This window comes from Euprymna scolopes, chromosome 11, assembly GCF_053919585.1.
Source record: "Euprymna scolopes isolate OS-2025 chromosome 11, ASM5391958v1, whole genome shotgun sequence".
NCBI lineage: Eukaryota > Metazoa > Mollusca > Cephalopoda > Sepiida > Sepiolidae > Euprymna > Euprymna scolopes.
In genome coordinates this window covers 78,145,707-78,171,093 of record NC_136492.1, presented here as the reverse complement: position 1 = coordinate 78,171,093, position 25,387 = coordinate 78,145,707, and the positions used below count along the sequence as shown (strand labels likewise).

Sequence of the window (25,387 nt, the reverse complement as noted above, 5' to 3'; positions counted from 1 at the left end):
ATTCTTCAACATTGTACAAAACTCTTTCAAATACCCACACAGATATAGTTCTATTTTCAATAAAAACTCAATAAGAATTTCTTATTCAACTATGCCTACTTTAGCACAAAGAATCTTAACGTTTAATAACAAAAAAATTAAATCAGCCCAAAAAATCCCTTTCCCAATTAAACCCAAAATTAACTGTAATTGTAATAACAAACACCTTTGCCCACTCAATAATGATTGCATCCATAAAGATGTTATATATTCATGCACAATTACTGAGCTCCCACGCAGTCCTCCCATAACAGACACTAATATTTTGTCTTCAAGTTATCCTTCTTCCCATCCTCCATCTGATATAGTTACTAATCCAATATATCACTCGAGCAGTCCCTCCATCTACACTCATACAACTAGCACTAATAATAATAATAATAATAATAATAATAATAATGATAATGATAATAATAATAATAATAATAATAATAATAATGAGAATAATAATATTTCTCCTAACAGCCATCCTAACACTAACAACACTCATCATCCCCTCCAAAACAGTCCTCGTACAATCATTGTCCCACCCTTTGTTGAACACAATGAACAAAATTCAAACTATTCCCCTTATACAAATTAGCAAATTAATATTAATTTCAGACCTCGAGCTTTTAATAAAGTACATATATATATATATATATATATATATATATATATATATATATATATATATATATATATATATATATATATATCGGCGCTACTTCAACATTAATTAAGAAAAGAATATCAAACCACATTTCTTCTTTTAACAACCATAATTCTAATAATAACCAAGGAACTTCTCTAACCACTTCAATTAAAAAAACTTAATTCTAACAATACCCCCCTTCTCAATCAAATGGACTATCCTAAAAAATTAAGTCTTATACTCCAGGCTCTAAGTGATGTCGCCTCTGTACAACCGAAGCCATAACTATAATTACTTCCCCTCAAAGAAACAATATAATAAACTCTAAACACGAACTGATCTCTTTCTGTAAACATAAGTCCAAATTTAATTATGGTAGGGTTACATAGCTATTAATTTAACCTTTAAACTATATATAATTTTTCTATAACATTATCGTTTTCTCTACATACTTTCTTAATACTTGATAACTTAATAATCCTTTATTTTAATTCTTCATTTCTTCTTTGTTTGGCCGGTTTTTATCTGCAATTTCCGTTTTAGTGTTTAAATATCCCTATCTATCAAATATATCAATCTACCTACACATTCATATCCTGGATGTATATTTACTTATATTTTACTATATGCATTTACTTACATATTTACTTGCTTTATCCGGAATTTGCAGATACCGGCCATCCTCTCCTCTTTAAATATTTTTTTTAATATAACTCTTTATTTATTTATTTATTCATCTTTTTACTTATATATATGTATGCGCACGTGTGTGTGTTTGTTGTGTGTGTATATATATATATGTATATATATATATATATATGTGTTTGTGTGTGTGTGTGTAATTTATGTCATCATATGTATGTATGTATATGTGTATATACATGTGTATGTATGTATCCTATTTTTCTTCTTATTTTATTTGGTGTCTTTTAATAAGTCCTGCTGATAATTTAATTCTTAACTTGTACATTTCCGTTGACCCCTTTTTTTGCTCTATATTTTTGGTGCCTCTCAACGTCATCTTGTCTGGGTCATTTTGACATTGTATTTTCTATTTCAAATTTAATTCAATCACCATTCAATTTTTTTTCATCTTCTTCTCTCATTTTCTTCTTCTTCACTTATTTTATTAATTACGCCTTGCCTCGGCAGACGAGTTTTAAATTACTTCCCTTTTTTTACGCACATCTTAGCTTTCTTTTAATAATATTATTGGAATTCTTTCCTCTTTTCCTTGTTCCTATTTATGGGATTTCTGCCTTTTGGATTATTTTGGACCATCTTCCAATTACGCGATTCCCTTGGAATTTATTTGTGTGAATGGAAATTTAACTTTCTTGGATTTTCATTTTTGGATTTTACCGTTATTGGATACTTTACCCTTCACCATTATCCATTAACGTGAAATCACCTTTTTCTTCACCCTATTCCCTCTGCTTCACTTTTTGTTATCAAGTGTAAGATCTTTGACTTACTTGTAGTTTCATCAAATACTTTTGCAAGCAAAATCCGATCCTGCATTTTGCTAAATCCTACTCTCTGATGAGAAGGAAAGTATTTCTTCAAAACTCCGCAGATTAAGGACTATCCGCTTATTTAGTGTTTCCTTTTCAAATTAAATGTGTTTTTAACTCTTTTTCAAAGTGTTTTTTAACATGTTTTATTAATTACTTGCTTTTATATATATATATATATATATATATATATATATATATATATATATATATATATATTAGCGATATATACAGTTTTGAAACACTGTATTTAATTTTTGCTTCTTAAGCGGTGAAGCTCCCCCCCCCCCCGTTTTGTTTTGCGTCACTCCATTTTTCATAGGACATATTTTTTAAAAATATTTTTATTTATTAAATATTCAAATATTTATTTTATTTAAATATATATATATATATATATATATATATATATATATATATATATATATATATATATATATATATATATATACGTTCGATGCACCTGTTTCTGTTAGATCACTGAAGTTAAGCAATGTTGAATTTAGTGAATACTAAAGAAGCAGGTTATTATTTAGAAAGACCAGGTTCTATATGTGCATTCTGTTTATTTTAGCAGTCGTTCTGGATTCCTCTTTACTACTGGAATCAAGCAGTGCCAATTCAGGAGAGGTGTGGTTGGGATTCATTCACAATTAGTAAGTTGGTGCAAAAATAATGTCATTTTTGACGTTCAACTATATATAAAGAATGACATTATTTTTGCACCAACCTAATATATGCACAGTCATCTTTGCAGGGAGTATCCATGGTTTCTCAAGACTGAACGGAAGTGATGATTATATATATATACTAGACTACTTATGACCCCTTGGGTCAGTATGTTATATTAGCTATGGAATTAATATATGAGCATGACACTTGTGACGTAAAGAAAATAGTTTTTGTGACATAACAGAAACATTTCTATGAAAGTATATTAAAATGAAAAAAGAATATAGATAGATTTCTATGAGTCGTTCTGTCTATTTTTGAAAAAAACTTACAGCCATTGAATTATAAGTGGTTTGCAATACTTATAGGTAAATGTGCACTGAACAGATAGCATAATACTTAAAGTTAAATTCAAATTTTGATATATCTTCTAATTTAAACGCGAAAAAAATACACAATTAGGACGCTGAAAACGTACACAGTAAAACAATACAGTTTATTGTTGCATTGATTATTTATTTGAAACGCAAACAAAAAAAAACATTTTTGGGGTTATTTATTTATGTTGGTAGTGTAGAAGAAAATGTATGAATGTTTTTTTAAGAAAGGTTTATTAAAAAATGGAACATAAATTAAAAAAAAAAATGAAGGCGTGGGTAAATCGCTGTTGTAAAATGCTCTTATGGTTGTCAACAGGTTAAAGTAGATTTATTTGTAAGAAAATTGCGTTAAAATAACTTAAACGTAATACGGAAATGAACGATGTAAAAAAATGCAGAAAGTATAACAATTGTTTATTTGGATAATTTAAACAAAAAAAAAAAACCAAAACAATTGGGACGCTGAAAACGTACACAGTAAAACAACGTGTTTTATTGTCGCATTAATTATTTCTTTATGTACGCATGCGCAACCTGAAGTTGTAAACCGGATATTGGGTTACAACACCCATTACAAGGTCATTAAAGTTTTATAATTATATATATATATATATATATATATATATATATATATATATATATATAAATTGCCTAAAATTTGGAATACTTTCAGATTACAGCTTTTATAATACTATAAAATTAAAGTCCAATTTGTTGTAATTTAATCAAATCAAATTTGCTGAATTAAATCCCAAATTTATATATATATATATATATATATATATATATATATATATATATATATATATATATATATATATATATATATATATATATATATATACTAGCATTTCAGCCTGGCGTTGCTCGGGTGTTTGAAGGTGTATGTTGAGCAAAAAAAAAAACGCGGTCAATTTTTTTTAACTTTGACCCCTATTATTACCCCTTAACATTTAGACAGACAAACACACACATAGACAGACAGACACTTTCACTTTTATAGACATATAGATAAATAGATAGATAGATAGATTGGATGCAACATATAGTAATGATTTAAAAAGTTTTTTAAAAAAATAAAGACTCGTGCGCCACCACCGAGAATTGAAACCAAAACCTTTAGCTTACGACTTATTTTTGCCTTTGCCGCCAATGATTGGGCCATAAAGACATATTTACTGCAAGGCTAAAAATTAAAACATGAACCAATAGCTACTATGTTATGTGTTTGCAATACCGACGTTCGACCTTCACCTGGCAAATTTCATTTTTTTTAATTTTTATATTTTTGCACCGATTTTCCTTAGCACCGATTTTTCTGGGCTAAAACCCAAATATAAAGCTTGCATGTATTCAAATACGAAAATCTCTAGGAGGAGTTTGGTAGGCAAAATTTTTAAAACAAAAATATATACGTATCCATAAATATATATGGAAATAATTTTGTCTTTACTATAAACTTTTTACGCAAACATTAACATTACATAAATCATGTAAAATCTGCATGAATATAATTACATGGAATAGTTAACTAAAGATGATCATCCCATAAGAAAACCGAAGAAACTAATAGGGATTTAATTAAAATGAATGTTTAAAAGAATATGCAAATTAGCTAGATCTTTTGCTAGTGAATGCAATTCCACAACCCATATATAACAAAATTGTATTTTCTTTTTAAATAAATAGAGAAAAGGGATTTTAATATGAATATCAATACACACGTTTGAAAAAAAAATTTATAGGAGTATAGAAGAAGAAGATATATAATAGGGGCAAAATGCTCAAGTAAAGTAAAGATTAATAAATAACATTTCAAATTCTAAAGTACAGAAATATAAATACAGTAACATACATTTATAGAACAACAATCTTATCCAGATTTAAAAGGCTCAATATCAGTGATAGAGCCTTTATTTTCATCTTTATTTTGTACTAGCAGTTCAGCCCGGCTTTGCTTGAGCCTTGTGTACTGTTCATAACTTTATGTGGATATGTATATATATATATTAAAAAGTTTGACTCATGTCGAGGTAACCCACATCTAAAGTTTCAAGTGTTTAGACCCAAAGTTGGCAGAGGAGTTTGGTAGAGTCTACAAAGGTCAACTCTTTCAATTTTGATCTCTTAGCCAAATTTTCGCCGAAAAACTGATAAAAAATCTTGCTGCATGTCTGAATACCCTTTATGTAAAATTTCAAATGTTTAGACTCCAAATTTGCTGAATAGTTTGCTAGAGACCGCAAAGGTCCAATTTTTTTAACTTTAACCCCTTGGCAGTCAAATTTTCGGCCAAAAACCGATTAAAAAGCTTGCGCTATGTCCGAATACACTTTATGTAAAATTTCCAATGTTTACACCAAAGATTTGGCCGAGTAATTTGGTAGAGACCGCAGAGGTCAATTTTTTAAAACTCTGACCCCAATTTTGACCTTTTAACATTTATTGTTTTGGGCTCAAATCAAATTAAAACGTTTGATCTATGTCTAAGTAACCTACATCTAAAATTTCAAGTGTTTAGACTCAAAATTGGCGGGAGAGTTTGGTAGAGTTTTCAAAGGTCAAACTGTTGAACTTTGACCCCTTGACAGCCAAATTTCCGGCCGAAAACCAATTAAAAAGATTTTCTCAAATCTCAATAGCCCTTATGTCAAATCTCGAGTCTGTAAACTGAACATTGACAGAGTAGTTTGGTATGGAAATGTACACACACACACACACACACACACACACACAATTTCACTTTTATAGATATATAGATTCTTTGTTTTGAATAAAATATTGTGAATTCAATTCTACAATATCTTGACGTTTTCTACTTTTCTTTTATATTTACATTGTATCAAAAAAGCAAAACACACACACACACACACACACACACACACACGCACACACACATCTTAAATCTTAAATAGGATGACGCCCTGTGTAGTATTGTAGTGAATGAGAACTTTAGGTCGGATTAGAATAGACAAGCAAAAGGTACAGTGACGAGGATGACCATAGACACCTTCTCCCCAATTTTTGAGTGTCCTTGTGCATAATTTTTTTTTTTTTTTTCATACATTACGGAAAATAAAAAAAATATACCTTAAACACCTTGCTTGATGCACCCAACTTCATGTATCCATTCTCCAATTTCTTCAGCGTCATTCTTCAAGGAACATTCGTTTGTCATTGTACTTCTGACTTCAAGCGCTCGCTGGACACAATATCGTCTTAAACCCCTACACCTTATAACCTCTCACCAACCCATGCAAAGCTATTCAAATAACATTTAAGTATTTTTCTTATTAATGAGTAACCAGTTAAAAATGTTCCATTTTAATCCAATAAAAAGTGTCTCTAATCTAAGTTACGTGTTTGGCAAGTCTATGAGTTTTTCACCAAAATATATATATGAAAAAAATAAAATCCACAGAATCTTGACAGCCTGACTTCAAACACCTTACTTAACACCAGACTTTAACTAAACACGCTCTTCAGAAAACACTCGATCGTCCATTGTGGCAGTTTACGATATTTTTTTTTATTTACATGGTAGTCACCACTTATCAACGCCTGGAAGCCACTCGGAGATAAGGGTTATTGCGTGTACAGTAATCAATGGGATACTATAATAGTAATCATTAGTATTGGAGATATGAAAAGAAACTGGAATCTTAAGATTTCCATCATTCCAGTAATATTAGAAGCAACCGAACTCATGAAAAAGAATTTCCAAAACTACTTGTCGAATATACCCGGTGAACCAAGTGCAAGAGAAATACAAACAATCGCACTCAAAGGGGCGGTTAGAATCTTAAAAAGATCTCTCGATTGGAGTGACTAAAATAGTGGGTGAATATCTGGCACCTCGTAGGGTGCTGCATCACCTCAAAAAAATTAGAAAATTAAAGCAATTATTGGTTTGAAACTTTCACCCAACGTGACAACCTTTTTTATCTCTACCCCTCACCAATCAACTAGAAAGATTTGTTATAACTCAAACTTTAGGGAACACCATCTGTTGTTGCCAGTGAGTGATCACTAAAAATTACTTATTAATGTGAGTAACTCATTATAAACCAATAATAATAATAATAATAATAATAATAATAATAATAATAATAATAATAAAAATATGGAAAAATATTATATTATTCTTATTATTGGAATACTCCGAGATGAGTAATTTGCATATTTATTTATTTATTTATTTGCAAACTGTTATCTTCATCTTCCTAGTTATTGTTTCACAACGTTTCGGACAACTATTCTTCTGGCCTGTTTCAGGTGGTTAAACGCAACAGGATAGGAATGGTGATATCCTCAGTAATTACTGCTTTCCATAGTTGTTGTTGTCTCACCACGTTTTGACCAACTAATTCTCTGACCTGCTTTTGGTATTTTCCGTGTGTTTATGGCACATGTCATGTGACCAAACAAAAAAAAGCGAAAATGTATAAAGTAGTTGTAGAAGAAAGTATAAATGACAGGTATTTTCTTAGTATTCACGCCACATGACACGTGACCAAAACAGAAATCATTTTTTCGTTTAATCTGTGAATACATAATTAAATGTGGAATGACGATTACATATATGATTTTTTTTTGCGAGTCGCATAATAAATCGAACATATGGACACAAAAACACGCAAAAGAAATAATCGCAGTGTTACAGTGAGAGAGAGAGCGAGAGAGAGAGAGAGGGAGAATGTAGAGAAAGATGAAAGAAAAACCTGTTTACATAGTGTTGAAGCCATAGAATCTAATGAATCGCCAACATGTAAATAGGGAAAATTCACATAAAAACGAAAAATGTATAAAGTAATAAAGAAAAATAGTTGTCTAAAAAACGAAATAATATGCCCGTTAGTGATGCCATGTTTAAAATTCAGTAACCATTCGTTTATGTAATGTATTCTGTAATATGAGAATTTTAAGTGCTCAGCCAATCAGAATGGGTGGACTACGGAAAGGGAGAATTTATCATTTATGAATCGGATTATAGAATATGTATCTATTAACCAGTTACGAGTAGTGTAATCACAGTATCGTAGGAAAATCAAGAATAGGTCCCGGTGTCAGCTGGTAGCCGTGGAAGCAGTAAATATTTAGGAAGAAAAACAAAAACTACTACCTCTGAAGATGTTGCGATTGTGATGGTGTTGTTCGTCGGATGCAATGTAGTATTTTATGATCATGACTGAATGTGTCTGCAATGGTGGTCGAAAACTACATAAGATTGTTGCTAATAGCCTAGATGTATTTAATTTGTATGTGGCATCTGTTGTTGCAAACTTACGATACTTTGATCCAGAGGGGAATTTCTCCGGTCATTTTATTATATATATATGAGATAAGAGATGAGGTGTATTAGATTCAATTATAACGATCACGCTCCGCCTCTAAAGTATCATTTGTCAAGCGATGATGTCAATGATATTCAGCGTGAGAAGTAGACTATCGATTTCATTTCAAATTAATCAGTTTATGCGAAAAGATTTCCTCTTTAAAAGGAAAAACGAAAAAATTGACGATCGAGATCTCTAGAAATGACGAAACGCTTTCATCAAAAGAAATGGGGTTGATTACAATAATTTCTAGACAAAAAAGAAAGGAAAAGAAAAGGGAAAAATGAAAAGAAAAAGAAACACCAGAAAAATAAAAAGGAGCAGGAAAAGAAGAAGAAAGAAAAAAGAAAGAAAACACAAAAGAAAGAAGATCAAAGAAGAAAAAGAAAAAGAAAAACAAAAGACAGAAATGGGAAAGAAGAGAAAAAGAAAGTGCTAAAAACGGGAGAAAAGAAAAACAAACAAAAGAAAAGAAAAAGGAAAAAGAAAGAAAAGAAAGAAATTGAAACAAAAGAAAAGAAAGAAAATGAGAAGAAATGGGAAAAAATGTAAAAAGGAAAGGAAAGAAAAAGAAAAGAAAGAAAAACAAAAAAGAAAAGGGAAAACAAAGAAAAAAACCCAGAGAGGGCCGCCACAACTGATAAATGAAATGCCATGAATGCATCGTAAATGTTTCACTTAATAGTTTGAATAGAAAAAAAAAACGAAAAAAACAATTGTATTTTGTGTTTTTTTTTTTCAAGTATTAGTAATTAATTTTAAAATTTATTTTTATTTTTTTATCTTCTCTGCTTTTCCTTTTTTTTTTTTTTTACTGATACAAGTTCACAGTTCAACATAAATACAAAATAACACAAAAATGCAGAAAATACAGAAAAAATATTTTCCTATCACGGAACGAAGATGTCCTATTCCAAAATCACATAAATTGATCAAATACATTTTTTTAGCTAAGAAAATTAACTTTTATGAGTAAAAATTTTATAAGTAAAGAGAGACTGTCTCACATCGCCATTTTGAAAAACAAGGGCAGATAAGTCCACGATAATTTTAACTTGCGAGATCAGTCTTTTAATGCTAACGATTTCACATTAATCGCTTAAAATCGTCTAAAAATAATTTTTTATATATATAAAAAGAAAACTACATGAACTATTTCAGTGATTTGAGGAATATGACATCTTCGTTTCGTTATGAGTACATACATCAGAAAGATTTTTTCGGTTTTTTTTTTTTTGTTGTTTTTTAATTTAGATTGAGCTGGTTTCTAATTTAACACCGCAATCAATTATTGCTCTCTATCTATATTTTTAAACGATAGGAATACCTGTCCCAGGACAGATAAAATGAATTCCTCCTGAGAGAACAGTTTTGCATCCTTTGTCCTTATATTAAAATCTATATATAATGCTACTTTATGTCTAAATTTAATTTAAAACTAAGCTAAATATAGTACACACTGCGACCCTACTAGGTCTAGTAGACGTATTCCAAAATTCATAGGTCCTGGATATGACCTTAAACTATATCCGATGGTGAGGCCCCAGCTTGCAGGCTTTGGGAAGTGTGGAGCCACCCTTTAATTGCCATTGCCCCCAGGTCCACTCTGACCCGGAGTGGTAATACCTGTTAGGGTCCCAGCTATGGGTTAAATAGAAACCGATTTGAAAAAAAAACAAAAGAAATATATTCTATTTAAAAAAATTCTTCAAAATCACTGGATTCGGCATTAAATTACCTGAAAAGGGTTGATATGCCGTAAAACAAAACAACAAACGATCCAAAATTCATAATTATTATCTGTATTATTTGAATTCTTCGGACGGCTCGATTTTTTTTTTTTTTTTTTTTTTTTTGATATGCCGTTTTAAGCAAAAACGATATTACATACTTAATTATCATGTCGAAAATGGTAATATATCAAAAAATTATGAGAAATCATTGAGTAAAAAGTTATTTATAGTTAAAAGTATATTTTATGGAAAATTGGGTAACATTGCACTTTTCTTAGATGTTTTAAAGTAGACGGTAAAGAGTTCATACACAGGGGACATAACTCGGAACGCAAAATTTAGATTACATTTTAATGGCGATCAACATTTTAGCCTATAGCAATAAACTTTATTTTACTAAAAAACATAAAAGCAGTTGTTCTACTCGATGGTTTTTCGTTTTTTGGGGGGTTTTTTTTATATTAATATTTTCGGCATGATAATTAAGTATGTAATATTATTTTTGCTTAAAACAACATATTTAAAAAGTCGATCTGTCAACTCTATCTTAACAAGCACCCTCCGGACTACTGTTCCCATCTTGAGTGTTATTTTCACAACATTTCTGGTGATGTAACCTCCGACCTTTCTCAGTTCTATCTTGTCTAATTCGGAAATCATTCTGTCGAACTCGGGAATCCGTACGGCACTTTGAACGGGACCCTCTGCTTAATCTACTGTGATAGCATGCTCTTGTTTCGTTAGTCATGACTGGGGAGAAGTCCTAACTAATGCTCAGTTGTATTGTGTATTCCCAAGTTCGACAAGATACACCCGAAGAAGGTTGGAGGTTACATCGACCCAAACGTTGTGAAAATAACACTCAAGATCATTACCATATCGTATAAATTTGATGATTCTATTGTTGGTATTGGTTTCTCCCCGATATCTTTTTAGTCAGAATTCTTTCTAGAAAGACATCAAGGACTTACAGGAGGGATCATGTAAAGGTTGCTAACATCCTAAGTGAAAGCTATTTTTGTGGAAAGAACTTGATTTGAACTTGGCATACCCAGGTCGTCAGTCCGTGTCGTTAACCACTGAACCAATACTCAAGATTAGAACAGTAGTCCGAAGAATCCAAAATAATACAAATAATCAATCTTCATCTTCAAAATTCAGAAACGTAATGATCAGTTAATTAGTTTAGGAGCAAATTCTATGCATACAAATCTATAAACATATACACATACCTAACTTAATATTTATTCAATAATTTTCTTTCTTTTTTTTTAATTAGATCACCTCTTGAAAAAAATGCATTCTTTACGAAAGATATCTATATACAAAATATCAGAAAATAATGTATAAGAAAATTAGGTTTGAAAAAAAAAATGAAAACTGTCTGTGTATCAGTATCTCTTTAAGGAATTCTTGGCAACTTCTTAAAGAACCCTCAAGGTTGTTGGCAAACTTTGTTCTAGACTATTAAATTCTTCTTTGTTCGGCTATTTTGAACAGTAGACAATAATTTACGGATTAGGCCCTTTCTCTTGTATATTATTTATTGTATTTATTGTATAGACATCTTTCTTGTAGAATGCATTTTTTCAACAGATCTAATTTAAAAAAAAAGAAAGAAAATTATTGAATAAATATTAATAAGAAATATGTATAATTTTAAAGCAATAAATACGTTGTTATCGATCACATCTATCATGCGACCAAAATAAATTGGAACGAAGACGAGGGAAAGATAAGACGATCCTACCTGGTGATATTATATAACCTCACGCAAAAAGAAAAACTTACCTGAACCATATGAATCCTACGTAATCAATGAGATTATTCGCTTACGGATGACAAGTAGGTGAGGTTGAGGGGGTAAGGTGCTCTTTGGCATCCCCTCTTTGTAGGCGTGCGGGTGAAGATTGCTCTCATTCGCGTCAGTTTTCATAAATTTGGCATATTTTGGTTGAAGCGTATAGATCGATATTTTCTCATGAATATTTTTTGTCTTCTTGCTTATTTTATATAATTGAAAAAAAAAAACAAAAAAAAAATAGCACAAACAAAACAAAAAAATTAAACGATATTGATATGTTGAAACTAACTTTTATTTTTACGTTCGTGAAACCCCTTCCAATAATAGTGATGCTCTGAGGAACCCCATACATAAGAACTTATTTAACAAGTTTATTTCTCCTTCATAATGTAAACAATTATTTTCTTTTTATGGCCGGTTTAGGTTTAAAAATATTTGTCTTTCTCAAATTCATGTAAAATTTTGAAAAAAAAAATCAATATATTTTTCTGACAACTAGTTCAAACGCATAATTAGATCCTTTTCCAATAATTCCATACATGTATAAGAAAATTAAGTTTGAAAAAGCCCTAAAAATGCACAAAGGCATAATAATTTTTGGCTATTTATTAGCATCTTTTGAAGGAACTTTTGGTAAGCTTTTAAAGAACTCTCAGGATCTTGTGGAACACATAACTGAACTCTTTTTTTTTTTCAGTTTATTCACAATTCTATACACATATAAGAAACTTAGATTTGAAATAAAAAAAACCTTGACAGATGTCTATATATCAGTAGCTCTTTAAGGAATTCTTGGTAACTTTTTAAGGACCCCCAGGATTCTGTGAAATCCTTGTTGAGAAACCATGGTCTAAACTATTAAATGTTATATTCTTTATGGTTCGGCTATTTTGAAGAGTAGACATAAGTTACAGACGAGGCATTTTCTATCGTATCTTATTCGAGAGGACAGCTATTCTTCAGACCATGTGTTAAATAGAACCAAAAATTTACCGTTCTGTGAACAGTTTGCAGAGGAAGAGGAATATCCAAAAAAAAAAAAAAAAAAAAAAAAGAATTAATATTCATACTAAATGATTACATTTTATTGACAACCTTGTTTAGACAATGTAAAATAAAGTGTTAGAAATTGATAAGAGTTCAAAGAATCCAAGAACATTCTGATAAAAGAAAGCTGATCAAAGAAATCGAGTATAAATGCTTGTTTCGGCTGGTGCCGCAAGAATTTATGCATGCTTAAATGGAATAGACATGAAGATGTGTGTGCATTAGCATGCCTGTTTTTCCGGTGAAAGACTATATGCAAAAACTTAGGTGTATATGCTCGTTTAACAGAGTGCATATACCTTGGTTTAGTAATTAGTGAAAATTTCTCGTCGCGCGCGCGCGTGCGTGCGTGCGTGCGTGCGTGCGTGCGTGTGTGTGTGTGTATATGCTATTTGCCGAGGGGTGTTCAATCTAAAAGGCCTGGACACACACGAGTGTTTTTCCTGAAATAAAAAGAAAAAAAGAGAAAAAAAACGCTGTATTTGAGTTTTTATACTACGCGCGAAATTTGGAAATTAATAGTTTCTACGTTTTGATTGGTAGAAAGAAACGACTGGTCTGAGCCTTTGTCCAATCAATTCAATACATAAGAAAACATTATTCACTGCCAGAAAAAAAAGGTGACAAATGAAAGGGAAAGAAATACTACGGTATATAATCCACAGATCGCAAAACCCTGAGATTAGATAAATTGGCCAGGATATTGTTATACCGTACTCCAACAGTTAATAGAAATAAACACACTTATACATAAGGTTAAGAAATAAACGATTTATCCTTTTATTCTCGCCCCCATTTAACAAATATTAATGTTGTGTCGTGGGACAACAGTGAAAATAAGAACAATCAAGTCGAGGTTCGGTTAAGGAACAAGTGTATTAACAATAATGTACAAAGATAGGAAAGCGTGTATATCTGCTGGGTACTCGACTAGCAGTTGAAGTGCAGTCGCATCTCTCTCACCGGTGTTTGAATTACTAACGCTATTTATAGTGCTAATCGGTGTAAATTCCTCTGTTCAAGGAAGGCCGGTAACACCTCTCTTTGAAAATACCCCGTCTGGGATTAATAACGTTTTTGTTTTGGGTTCACCCTAATCAATTCTGTTGATTTCCGTTTTCTGCTTGATCTTCTGTTCTCCGGAGCTGTCTCTGGTATGCCACCTGAAAAGTATCAAACACTGTGTCCATGATGTCCTCCTCAGGCGATTTGGTCACCGCACTGTTCGAGTATCTTTTTCGAATTTGGTTAGTGTGACGTTTATGTGTTTCTCAACAATGCCGGACTCCCAGAAAGTCTTATTATTTTTGTGAATCTTGTAGAAGACTCTTTTACCAACTTTATACCGTTTTTTTTTGTTTTTTTTTTTTGTGTTTTTTTTTAGGTTTGGCCTATCCTAGTTTGCTAACAACTTGTGAAAAATCGATCTAACCGTGCGCCCGAACATAACCTCAGCAGGTGTCTTCGACAATTCGATGTTTGCATTCGAAGTGACTCTGTAGACTTGTAAAAACTGTTGGATTGACTTATCCGTCAGCGACCCACTAGCTTTTTTCAGTGCTCTCTAGAATGTGCCAACAAATTTCTCTGCTTGTCCATTACTTCTTGGGTAGTATGGCGGTATAGTTATATGCTCGATTAAATGATCCTCGCAAAAATGTTTAAATTCGGTAGACGTAAATTGTGTTCTATTGTCTGTAACAATGCAGTCTACTACTCCAAACCTAGCGAATAGTTCATACAGGAAGTTGATAGTTACCTCGGATGTGGGATTCTTACATTTTAATACTTCCGGCCATTTAGATAGGTGTCTACAACAATGAGATAGTAGAACCCATCTAGCGGTCCTGCAAAATCTAAATGAATCCTAGACCAAGGTCGGTTCGGTTTTCCCACGATCCGACCAATTGAGTCGGAGGAGCTTTCATAGCTAATACGCATCCTCTATACTCCCTGATTTTTCCTTCTATATCCTTATCCATGTTTGGCCAATAAACGAAAGAGCGTATAAGGCTTTTCATTCTTGATATACTTGGATGTCCTACATGGAATTCCTTGAGCATTCTTTTCTGTAATCTCGCAGGAATTACTAACCTGTCGCTATATAACAGGACGTTATCGCAAATTGAATAAATTTTTTCATCCAGTTCGTTATTGGTGATCCTTTCTTTCGTGTGTATAATAAATTCGTCCACCTCTGCCTTACGCTTAATCTCATCAAGCGTTACTGGAAGTTCTCTTATTGTGTCACATAACGTATTTTTTACTTCAACTTCCGCTTGAATAGCTGCTATTACCATATCCTCCAATGTTTCTGTCTGCTTAGGTATTAACCTCGATAACCCGTCCGCATGACCAAATTTTTTAGATGGTACATACTCCATTTGAAAATTGTAATTCAGAAGTATGATACCCCATCTTTGGAGTCTATCCGCTGTATGTTGTGGTAGTCCCTTTTTCGATCCGAAAATCGTTAATAATTGTTTGTTTGTAACAGAAATTGCCTACTGTGCAGGAAACGATGAAATTTCTTTACCGCTAATATAATGCTTAGCGCCTCTTTTTCAATTTGTGAGTAGTTTTTTTTTTCGGCTGACAAAAGTGATCGGGATGAATGTGCTATGGGTTTCACTTTTCCATCATCCATTTTGTGTAAAATGCATGCTCCTATGCCATAGGAGCTCGCATCGCTTGCAGCTATAATTTCACGCTTGGGATTATAATGTGCCAGAAACAAGTCAGACATTAAAGTCTCTTTAATTTCCCGAAATGCTTCTTCGCACTCTTGCGTCCAGACCCATTTTTAGTCTTTCCTTAACAGTTCATTTAAAGGCGACCTTAGTTTATGCATATTTGCCACAAATACATTGTAGCAATTTGACAAACCTAAGAAACTTTGTAAAGACGCAATATTTTCTGGAGCAGGCATATTCTTTATTGCACTTGATCTATCTGGATCCGGCCTTCTTCCATTTTTATGGATGATTTGTCCCAAGTATTTTATTTTCTCCATGAAAAAATGTACATTTTTCCTGTTTTACTCCTCCTGGACCCTTTTGAATATTTGGATTGCATGAGCTTTGTGTTGTTCTTTGCTAGCGCTTTTCATTAACACATCGTCCAGGTACCCTACTGTGAAATCCAACCCATTTAACATAATGCCCATAATTTGCTGAAAAATCGCAGGTCTGTTAAACTTGTACAATCTCTTATGCGTATTAATAAATAGCAGCTTTGAACACTTCTCATCGACTAGAACTTGTAAATACGCATCACTGAGGTCGATTTTAGAAAAATATTTCCCTCCACTCAGTTTCGCAAATATCTCTTCAGGGCTCGGAAGAGGATAATGGTGATCTTGTAATGCCCTGTTTAAGCCTGTCGCAAAGTCGGTGCAAACCCGAATCTCCTTACTCTTCTTTTTGATGTAAACCGTTGGTGCAGCCCACTCACTGTGATCAATTTTTTCGATTACACCCGTGTTTTCGAGTCTTTCTAATTCACCATCTATCTGTTCTATAGCGGCGTATGGAACATTTCTTTTCTTTCTGAACACTTGCTGTTTATTTACTTTTACGTCAAATTTTGCTACCGCTTTTGTCCACCTTCTCAAACCGCCTGAAAATACGTCTGGGAAATTCTTTTTTTAACATCCTCTTAAGTTTTTCTGCCTCCACATTCGAATCCTCAACTTTTTGGCAAAACGAGCTTAAAGGCAGATCCCATAGTCAAGACTTTTCGAACAGATCAGTTCCAAAGAGGTTGTTTGATTTTCGCATGACAAAAAATATTGCTTTTTCGGCCCTGTTTTGGAAAAAAAGTATTCGTCAATAAATCTCCTTCGAAGGTAATTTTTTCGCCACTGACGCTTCTCGCCGTTTTATGTGATTTAATCATAGTGGGTCTTCCAAGCCTCTTCCATGTCTGTACATTAATAATGGAAATGTAAGACCCACTATCAAGCTGTAGCCTTACTTTCTTTTTAAACATTTTGACCTGTACACATTTCCGGATATTTTGTTCCTCAGGTTCAATTTTCGTAAGTTAAATGGATGTCTTTCTACCAGATTTTTTCTACAATGCGATGCTTTATACCCTTTCTGGTGGCAGTTGTCACATTGTTTGAATTTGTAGGGGCACTCATTATACCAATGTTTATTTCCACACTTCCAACATGGTCTAGGTGGATCTTTCCCCTGTTTCTTTCTCTGGTTATTTTTTGAAGTCGAATTTTTCTTTTGATGGATCTTTTTATTATCGACAATCCGCTTTCCTCTATGTCACGACTGTCTTGTTTCAACGCAATAAATCGTTCACAGTCTTCCGCTAAGTTTTGTAGTTTTAAATTCGGTTCATTTTCGAGTTTATTTAAAACACGACGCCTGTATTCAGCGTCTTTATTTAAGACCAGCCCTTGCACAAATATTAAACATTTAAAATTATCTGATGATAATTCCTTCAGTTTAAAATCGTCGCAATGCTTGTTCACTATACTTGCATAAGTAGTGTAGTCGTCTTCCTCTCTTCTAGTAACATTCATACATTTATATCGCCTATGGAAAAGAGACGTTTTTGCAGAAAATAGTTCTGTAAGTAGCATAACTGTTTCTTGGAAGTTCAACTCACTGATCTTTTTTGGGAGAATAAAATTCACGAACTTTGTATGCTCGGGTGTTCCCAATTTCCTTAGCAAAAGCCTAACTTTTTTCGCGTCTGACCAGGTACTACAATCCAATATAAAAATATCCTCATATCGTCTATAGTACTAGCAAAAGTGCTCGTCGTTGACTGGGTTCAAAAACAGCCTACAGAAAATGGACTCTGATTTATGAAAGTATGATAGGTTATGAAAAGGAAGGGTTGTAAATTTGGGTTGAATTTGGAGGTATCAAAACCAAAGAAAAATATGATGAAAGTAAAAATAAAATAGATAAACCCCATAATTTATTATACATTACCTGTTCACACTGAAACACTTATCACAATATTCTGTGGATCAATATTAAAAAACCTTGTTAAACTTGGTGACATTCTATGGAGGTCAGGTATGAACGAACACCCCATAATTTTATTATACCATATTTCTTCAAACTGAAACATAATTATCAAAGTATACTTACGCAGAAAAGTCTTTATTAAAGTTCGTGCCTATTTCCATTCCATGGAGGCCAGGCGCGAACGCAGACCCCACAATTTTATTATTATTATTATTATTTTTTTTTTTTTACACAGTGATCACCACTCAGGCATAAGGGTTATTGCAAGTACATTACGTTAGTGAAGAGATTTGATGAAGTGTTTACTTAAGGGGGCGGTTCATTAGGAATTTGTTAACATTGGACTTGAAGACATCCAAGTTGTAGTCCGGAGGGAAGCAGGCAGACGGAACAGTTCCACAGGCGTGCAGTTCTAAGAAAGAAGCTTTGTTCATGGAATCCACGTTTTGATTTAGGCACAGATATAGAGTGGGGGAAATTTTTCACAGTGGATTCAGCTAGACGGGTGTTTTTCGTGAAAGATTGGCAAGGGGGGACCAGAGATTGGAGTTCAGACGAGCATCTGCCATGGAAATAACGATAAAACAAGGATAGGCTCGCAACGTCTCTTCTGTGGGAGAGAGGTTGCAGGGTAGAGAAAAGGGCATCCCCCACTAAGCCACGAAGTCTATTTTGTACTTTGTCAAGGCAGGATAGGCTGTTTTTAGCAGCTCCTGCCCAGATATGGTAACAGTATTCCATCCTTCGACGTACTTGGCTTTTATATAGATAGAGAATTGCATCAGTAGTGAGATATCTTCTGGAGCGGTAGAAGGATCCCACCATCTTTCCAGAGACCTTGGCAACAGACTTGATGTACGTGTTCCATTTCAGATCAGGAGTAAAGGTCAAACCCAGAAGCTTGTCAAAACACGGCGCCTCACCCAGACGAGAGCCATCCATCACAATTGATGCCAGATGGGGATCAGAGCGTTGATGATGATGATGATGATGATGACTATACCATTCCTATTTAAGTTAAAACAATACATCAAAGTATTCTTATGTACATCTATATCACAAACACTTGTAAACGTTTTTTTTTAATTTTTCAATTTTTTATTTCCATACTTTGTGGACCAGGCGCGAACGCAGACCCCACAATTTTAATGAATCACCGTTCTGCCAGATCAAACATACCCATTCCTGTGTCTCGATACATCTTCTATCATTATATGTATCAGTTTTTTAAAATAGTCAACCATATAGGAGCCTATTCGTGACCAGACACACACACACACACACACACATACAGCTTTATATTATATATATATATATATATATATATATATATATATATATATATATATATATATATATATATATATTAGATTATAGTGATTCAATGAATTTCAAAAAAACTTTTTTGAAGTGAAATGTTCGAGTTTCATATCAAAGATTTTTATTATTCTAAGTAAGACAAAGAATACTTTAGAAATTTTATCTCCTTAACCTATAGGGTTTCGATGTCTACCATCTGTTCAGAGGAAAAAAATATTAACCAATATGTATAAACGTATGTACCCTATTTGCTAAAGTCAGTGAGACATGGAAAAGCAAAGTAAAAAATAATTGATTAATCAGAAGCCATATAACAAAGGAATTTGAAGAAAAGGATATAAAAATTTAGATTAATATTTGATATTTCACTTCAAAAAAGGTTTTTTGAAATTCATTGAATCATTAAATTTAATTTATTTGCTCTATTTTGTATATCGAGCAATTCTTATTTAGATGGGATAATACTTATAGAATATTACTGCCAGTAATATTTTGTAAATCTTATAATCACAGCTTTCCATACCAGCTGATTGTTAAATAACTTTATTCTGAATATATATATATATATATATATATATATATATATATATATATAAAGTTTACCTGATGTGCAAAACCAAAACTTCCCCTCAATATCACAGTTGTTAAAAGCATGCACCAGCATAACAGCGAAATATATGGAAAATAATGTAGGAGAAGTATATCACCTTGTTTCACACCGTTTTTGACCGAAGTTGGATCAGACAGAAATCCATTAAAGTTCACATCAGGTAAACTTTTTAACCGTAGACGTCTCAACACAAAATCAAAAACTTTTCAGAATCTTGTTCTTGAACTTTTATAAACAGATGATGCAGACCTTGTTTCACATTCAGAAGCAGACACACAGATGATTATAGACAAGTTATCAGAGGCTTGTAAAGCTTTTGGACTTACCATCAGCCTCCAGAAAACATATGTTATGTAATCTTTTCCTATAGGAATGCCATATGTTAAACCAAACATCTTGGTTGATGGTAAGAAGTTAAATGTCACGGACAATTTTGTATATCTGGATAGTATGTTGAGTAAAGACTGTATGCTTGATGCTGAGATAAATCACAGAATAGCTAAAGCCAGTTCTGCTTTTAACAAACTAGAAAAACGTGTGGTCAGATCGGGGAATCACATCAAAAACAAAGCAAAGTGTTTATGAAGTATGCGTTATCACTACGCTGCTATATGTGTGTCAGAGACTTGGACAACTTATAGAAGGCGTTTCAAGTTATTGGAAAGGGTTCACTAAAGTTGTATTTGAAGAATGCTTAATATTAACTTGAGGACTCTAACGCTTGACACTGTAGTTCTTAAACGATCAAATAGTGATAGTATAGAAATGAAAATCATTCAAATGCGCTGGACTTGACACTTGGTTAGGATGGAGAACAAAAGGCTTCCTAAACAACTGTTTTATGGTGAGATAGATAAGGGTAAAAGACCAAAACATAAACCAAGAAAAAGGTTTAAGGATTCTTTGAAAAAACAACTTGAAAATACTTGAGATGGATGTACATAACTGAGAAGATCAAGTGAAAGATTGATCACTGTGGAGAAAAACCATCAAAGTTGTAAGATTTTTGAAAAGCCGCGTGTAGATCTGAGGTCTTAAAACCAATTTTAAGAAAACAGGACGAAAATATAATGTCAGAGAAATTACAACAGGAACTGAAGTGCACTGTATGTGGCAGATACCTTTTGTCAAAAGCTGGTTTTGTAAATCATCTAAAATCACACAATCAAAGACAGGAACGGCAGTCTTTTGAAGCGGCTTTTACAGCACATCTGGCGACACTAAGTTGACATATTTGTGGTCTATTCTGCAACTCTAAAAGTGGCCTGACACATCCTTCGAAGATTTACAATATTATCATGCGATCCCCTTTACAAGAAGAAAAGTTTTCATATTACATATGTGTACTTTCATGTAGGACTAAAGCTGGATTAAAAAGTCACCTGCGTGCACACAGACGCACAACACTTAACTGAAGAGATGGTAAGAACTCACCAAGGAAAGCTAAGTTGAAAAGCTCTTGTTCCTAGCTGGGAGATTGTCTAAACGAACCTAGTTGTAACAACCTGCATCAGAAAGCCGTTAAGAACCGAAAGAATTCAACTTTATACAAGAGTACCCCGTATATCTTAAGAATATTTTATGAATAATTATTTTATTTGTTTATAAGAAAATGACCCCGAGTGTTTGTTTACTTATCGAATGTCAGCCTGAGTGAGGATGCAGTTCATTTCAGATATACTCTGACGCCAGACGATGGAAGACACAGACCAGATTCAGCACAAAGTCAACACGACAGCCAAAATAAACAGTGTTGCCACACAGACTTAGGGTTATACAGGTTTTGCGTGCCCTAAGCATCAGACTGGTAGTTCCAATAACCAGTAAGCGTCTGGTTACATTTGGAGGGGTCCACCACTAGACAAAGCTAAGAGTGTAGCCCTGCTGGGTTGCATCTATGGTCCTGTGAGCCAGGATCGAGGAACACGGCCAGGGGTATATCACAAATATGGTCACTTGAACCAGAAATGTGACGGATACAGCCCAGATGACATAGGGTTATATTAACTGATCTATTTATAATTTCAGAAAATCAATTATGTTAATTATGGCCGCAAAGAAAAATAAAGTTGATCAACATCTAGTGTACAAAAACACTTTCAAACAAAATACCAGTCTAAGGTTAAAACTTCAGAAAAGAAAAGTGAAGCCATCAAAAAATCTATTTCTGGTTTAAAAAAATAAACTGATATTTTGAGCGAAGCAACTGGGATTAAGAATAAAGCAACTGAATTTATAAAATAGCTAAATGTGTGGCTTTGAAAGGAAAACAATTTACAGACGGAGAATAAATCAAAGAAAAGTTTTTGAGAAGTGCTGAAATTTTATTCAGTGATTTACCAAATAAAGATATTATATTCTCTCGAATTAGAGAAATACCTGCTTCTGCAAGATCAGTTGAGAGGCGCATAATTAACTTGGCTTAAAATGTAACCATTAAACAAATGTCTGGACTAAAACGACCCTAAGTATTCAGTGTTGCTCTTGATGAAAGCACAGATTTAAATGATTTGTTTTGCTTAACCGTAGTTGCAAGATATGAAAATAATCACATTTATGAAGAGTTGTGTTGCGTATTATTGCTTTATAGCACAACTAAAGCAGAATACATTTTGACTGCATCTATTAGTTATTTTGCTAAACATTACATCGACTTAAACAAATTGCTCTATGTGATAACCGATGGTACTGCTGCAATGGTTGGCAAGAAGAAAGGACTTGTAAAACTTTTGAAAATCATATTGGTCGCAAACTTTTGAATTTTCATTGTATTATACGCCAGGAGAGCGTATGCGCAAACACCTTATCTTTGAATTTGCTGTCTGTGATAACTACTGTTGTTGGAATAGTCAACTTTATTGCTTTGCATTCTTCACTGGTGCACAGGCAGTTCAAGTCTCTTCTATAAGAAACTGAGTGCGAATATGGAAATCTGCTACACAGCAATGTTTGCTGATTTAGTTGAGACACAATTTTAACTAGATTTGTCAGTTGTCTTGAGCTTATTAAGATGTTTCTTGATGAGAAAAAAGAAACACTTTTCTGAACTGATTGATGAAAACTGGTTGTTGAAGTTGTTTATGACTGGCATAAACACACATTTAAATTAACTTAATCTGAAATTACAAGGGCGGCTCAAAAGGTACTTGATCTATTTAGCTATTGGAATGCATTTACAATGAAACTAAACATTTTTACCTGACCCGTGACCTCAACATCAAGGTATTCAAGTACTTCTCAAATGTAAAGAGTCTCTCAAATTAATTTGAAGTAAATGTACATGAGCTTCAGGGACACATTTAAGCATTCAAAGCAGAATTTGATAATCGAAGTAAAATCTTCCATGGACCCTTGTTTTCGTATATAATTAAGCCTGATCTAATTGATTTGGAAACTACCCAGTTGGGACGTTTTAGTTGGATGGATATTAAGAACTTTGAGATATTTGTGTAAATACATCAGTATCATCGGTTTCAAATCCAAAACATAGGGGACCAGCCTCTAGTCGCTTACGATCTTTTGTAATATATATATATATATATATATATATATATATTATTACCGTTTTATCTGTTACATATGTTTCGGATGTTGGACCGTGTTTACGATCTAACAGCCTCGTCAGACCTTACAGAAATGGTTGGTTAGTATTAGGAAGAATTGTTTTTAGGAGGAATACAAGGGCGGGGGAATGTAAAGAAAAAGGAGAGGGGTTTGGGGTAGGAGATAATAGAGGGGGAAGGCGGGTAATGACAATATTTCAGTTTTGTAGTTTAAAGTATATTAGGTTGTATTGTGTGTGTGGGGGTAGCAGATTCAAGTAGGCTTGGGTGGAGATATGTGGATATAGGGAGAGGGAGGGGGAGAGAGGGGCTGGTAAAGAAAAAAGAGAGGAGGGAGAAAAAGGAGTTTCAATTCAATTACCAGTTTTACCATATATATATATATATATATATATATATATATATATATATATATATATATATACATACACACGAGGGGCGTGCAATCAGTAATACCCCCGACCCACTTCCAGTTGTCTTATCTAGCTGAAATTTTGTATGTGCAATGATTTATATCTCTACGGGTTATGTGGCAAATTATAGTCCTGAACTAATTGTGGTTTCTGTTTTATAGGTGTTTGAACTGAGTCAGGTGTGAAATGGAGCCTGTTGAATGTCGAGCAGTGATCCGGTTTTTGTATTTGAAAGGACGCACACCACAGGAGACTTTTAATGAAATAAAAGAAACTTATGGTGATAATTCCCCATCATAAATATATTATAATATATATATATATATATATATATATTTATAAACCTAGAACCCCATCTTCCAATGTAGACCCCTACTACCAGGTCTCCTTCTCCAACATCAGGGGTCTACATTCCAACCTTCCAGAGGTTGAAACCCAATTGCAGGAGACGAAACCGAACATATTATTTCTAAGCGAAACTGGAATAGGGCCGACCCCTTCCCTAGATGAGTTCATAATTAACGGATACTCTAACTTAACAGCTAAATCTGACCCCCAAGATCGCCATGGGCATGGAATATGTGCCTACATTAAAGATGGCTTCCTGTGAGAGAAGATCCTAATTTACCCTATATGTGCTTTAAGGTTGCACTTACTAACACCACTGCATTTAAATTAGCCCTCTATCGGCCCCACAACAGCGGAGTTACTATCTTTAAGAGCATATCTGAGAAAATAGACCACATACTGTCTGCACATCCCTCGGCTAACATCCACATCTGTGGTGACTTCAACGTCCATAATGTGGAATAGCTGACCCATTCAAATAGACGATGAGGGGAGGTTTTGTCATGATTTTGCCATTGCTTATGACCTCACTCAGATTGTTCGCGAACCCACCCGTGTGCCCGATACACCCGGTCAATATGCAAGCCTCCTAGAACTTTTTCTCTCAACTTCCCCTGAGCTATGTTCATGTTCCGTTCATTCTCCTCTAGGATCCTCTGACTACTCCGTCGTATCAGTTAAGATAAAAACAAAATGTAATAAGTCCCCAGATGTACCCCTCCACCGTACTGTATACTGATACTCTATGGCTGACTGGGATAGCTTCCGTACATTAATATCTGATTTACCTCTGCACTCCATGTTTAAAAGGAAGTGTCCTCTATAGTATCAGATCTGACCGAATGGTTAATTGTAGGCATAGACCAATTCATACAATCTAAAAAATTCCAACAAAAACCTAACAGCCAGCCATGGTTCTCCCCAGAATGTGCTGCTGCTATCGCGCACAGAAATCACTTTTTCCATAGCTACCAACG

The 25,387-nt window shown here is 33.4% G+C and overlaps 2 protein-coding genes across 2 annotated transcripts in view; one reads left to right on the top strand and one right to left on the bottom strand.

The window, feature by feature from the left end:
- LOC145287925 (sodium/hydrogen exchanger 1-like) overlaps positions 1-6,435 on the bottom strand; it is a 137,188-nt gene extending 130,753 nt beyond the window's left edge. The window contains exon 1 of the mRNA XM_080135877.1: positions 6,330-6,435. The gene's annotated coding sequence lies outside the window, so the exon portion shown is untranslated. The remainder of the gene's footprint in view (positions 1-6,329) is intronic.
- Positions 1-25,387, top strand: part of LOC145288157 (uncharacterized) — a 50,767-nt gene that overhangs the window by 3,769 nt on the left and 21,611 nt on the right. The window lies entirely within an intron of this gene.